The following is a 3117-nucleotide window of genomic DNA, read 5'->3' on the forward strand; positions in this document are numbered from 1 at the left end:
CACCGCCCTCAGCGGCTTCCTCGTGCTCCCCACTCCCAGACAGGGGCCCCGAGCCCCAGACCGGACCCCCGGCACTTTGCTCCGGCTCTTTGCGGCTGTTTTCCCCGTTGCCTGAGCCCTGATTCCCAGCCCACAGACCCTCAGGGAGGAGGACCGTGGAGCCAGACTGTCCCAGTTCAAATCCGTCTCTGCTGGGTGCCTTGGGGATGCACATCCCCTCTCGGAGGCCCAGTGTCCTCACCCGTATAGTGAGGGTGGCCCGTGTCTGTTCTCCTGGCTTCCAAGGGCATCTTGTGAAACACCCATGAAGCTCTTTGCCGCGTTTCCTGATGATGTCACTTGCTTTTTTTTTTTTTTTAATTTTTTAATGCTTATTTATTTTGGGGAGAGAGAGAGAGAGACAGAACGTGAGCAGGGAAGGGCAGAGAGAGGAGGAGACACAGAATCTGAAGCAGGCTCCAGGCGCTGAGCTGTCAGCACAGAGCCTGACACGGGCCTCGAACCCACGAACTGCGAGATGTGACCTGAGCTGAAGTCCGACGCTCCACCGACTGAGCCACCCGGGTGCCCCTGCTCTTTCTTGTTTCATCTTTAGGGCCATGTTCAAATGTCTCCTCACCCCGGGCTTTGTATCTTCCGTGCCGGGATACATGGCTTAATCACCTGTAAGGACAATACAGTTGCTAACATTTATTGGGTTCTTACTCTGTGCCAGGTACTGGGCTAAGTGCTGCACACACAGTGATACATGTCACAATTACTGTTGTGCATAATACTTATCTGTTCCGTCTTCATGCTTGCCCCAGCCTCTCACACATGGTAGGTCCCCTACAGCCCCCCTGCAACTGGCTGGAACTTCACCCCCCGGCCAAAAACATGATGCATCATTTAGAAATAGTACTGGCTGTAGGTAAAAGGAAACTCCGAATAACCCTGGCTTTAAGAATATGGACATTGATTTCTCACCTGTATGATGTCGTGATGTCAGAGCCCAGGTTTCTCCCTTCTCTTTCCTCTATTGGCTTCTACCCCTAGAGTTGTCTCCTGGTCCAAAATAGCTGCTGGAACTCCAGCCATCACATCCACCTTCTATCTGCTCAGAAGAAGGGGGTGGGGGGAGGCAAAGAAGACCAGGCCCCTTCCTTGACTTAAGTTGTACACATCACTTTGTGCCTACATCCCATTGGCCAGAACCCAGTCACATAGCCACACGCCTAGCTGCAAAGGAGGCTAGGGAATGTAGCCTAGGCTGCAGGGCCTGACTTTTGGCAGGCCTCACAGCTACCAACTCCCCAGGGACTCCGTTTGTACCCACACCCACAAGAGCCCCGGCCTCAGGGAGCTCGATGTGGACTCCCTCGGTCTTTCCCAACAGGGGCCCAACGTCAGGGATCTGGGGAGCTTGGCAAACACCCTGTGCTCTCTGGAACTCAGAGTTCATGTGCTGACCCAGCACCAGTGACAGGCCCGATGTCCTTTCTCCAGGCCAGCGGGCTCCCTGGGCTCGACATCATTTTTGTGGCATGCCTCACTGCCCGTCTGCAGTCTTGACCAAACAATTAGGAAAGGACTCTCGGATTTCTTGAAACGAGCAGAAGAAAGCAAAGAAAACCCAAAATATGTTTCCTTTGGAAAACCCGGGGATGATTTCAAAACCCGATGATGCACAAGTCGGGAAGGGGCTGGGGTAGCTGCTCTCCGGGTCCACCTGACAGAAAAGTCCAGGAGGGCTGCGGGAAGGGCCCCCGGGGGGAGGCCCTTGTCCTGGGGGAACCGTGCTGTGTGACCTGCGTCGGGTCACCGTCCGTCTCTGAATCTCGTGTTCTGATCTGTATGAGGGCGGGACTGAGTGTCCTCCCGTCTGTGCCACCCCGGAGACCTGTCCCACATCCCAGAGCGCCCTGTACTCTGACTTGCGTGTCGCTTTCTGACAAGCGGCCGGCTGGGCGCTATCTCTGGACCCCCCCCCCCCCCCGGCTCCGGGGAGCCCAGCCCCAGCTCCCCTCTTTGCTCCTGCTGAGCTCCTGGCCGCACAAACACTTCTGTACAATGGGAAAGCCTTGACCCTTCTAGGCAAAGGGAAGACGATTTAGGAGCAATTGCCATGTCCCTAGGAAAGGGTGGTGGGGAGCGTAAACCCCTGGGGACGCGTCTTACTTACATTTTTCACAAAGCATTTTCCCCTGATTATAGAAAATCCAGAGGGGGCGCCTGGGTGGCTCAGTCGTTGAAGCTCCCTCTCTGCTCAGGTCTTGACCTCAAGGTCGTGAGTTCAAGTCCCAAGTTGGGCTCCACACTCGGCGTGGGGCCTGCTTAAACAAAGAAAGAAAAGAAGAGAAAATCCAGAAACGTAAGTAGGGAGAAAAGCCCATAATCTGCCATCCAGGGAGTGACATTTAGATACGTTTCTTTACTATGTCTTTTGTAAATGCTTTTTTTTTTTTTTAACGTTTATTTATTTTTGAGAGAGAGACCGAGCACGAGCAAGGGAGGGGCAGAGAGAGAGGGAGACACAGAATTGGAAGCAGGCTCCAGGCTCTGAGCCGTCAGCCCAGAGCCCGACGCGGGGCTCGAACCCACGAACTGTGAGATCGTGACCTGAGCCGAAGTCGGAGGCTTAACCGCCTGAGCCACCCAGGCGTCCCTGGTAAATAATTTTTACAATTTCCTAAACTCTGCAGATCACAGGCATTCCCGTGTTGTTTCTTATAAACTCTGCCTTGGTGTGGTTTTTGTTATTTGCCACCTTTGTATTAAGAAGGATTTCAAGGGGCGCGTGGGTGGCTCAGTCAGTTAAGCGTCTGACTCTCGACTTTTTTGACTCAGGTCATGATCTCCCGGCCTGTGGGGTCAAGCCCCGCGTCAGGCTCTGCCCTGTCGCTGCGGATCCTGCTTGGGGTCCTCTCTCCCTCTCTCTCTGCCCCTCCCCTGCTCTCTCTTTCTCAAAATAAATAAACTTGAAAAAAAGGAAGAAGGATCTCGAATATATAGAACCGTGGGAAACCATAGGACGTGGCGATCTGCGTCCCCACCGTCGAGGTTGGCCTCGGCCGGCCACTTTTTAATGACCGTGCGATATCCCGCGACAGGACACGTACCTGGATGTGGTGGGTTACT

General features: G+C 54.2%; 1 long non-coding RNA gene across 1 annotated transcript; it reads right to left on the reverse strand.

Annotated features, from left to right (window-relative positions):
- Window positions 1–515: 515 nt before the first annotated feature.
- LOC123578425 lies at window positions 516–2276 on the reverse strand. The gene is made up of 3 exons (XR_006702387.1): window positions 2162–2276; window positions 967–1093; window positions 516–663 (listed from the first exon to the last, which is right to left on the reverse strand). It is a non-coding gene; the product is annotated as an uncharacterized LOC123578425 (long non-coding RNA).
- Window positions 2277–3117: the final 841 nt, after the last annotated feature.

The sequence above is a fragment of the Leopardus geoffroyi genome, chromosome E2, assembly GCF_018350155.1.
Source record: "Leopardus geoffroyi isolate Oge1 chromosome E2, O.geoffroyi_Oge1_pat1.0, whole genome shotgun sequence".
NCBI lineage: Eukaryota > Metazoa > Chordata > Mammalia > Carnivora > Felidae > Leopardus > Leopardus geoffroyi.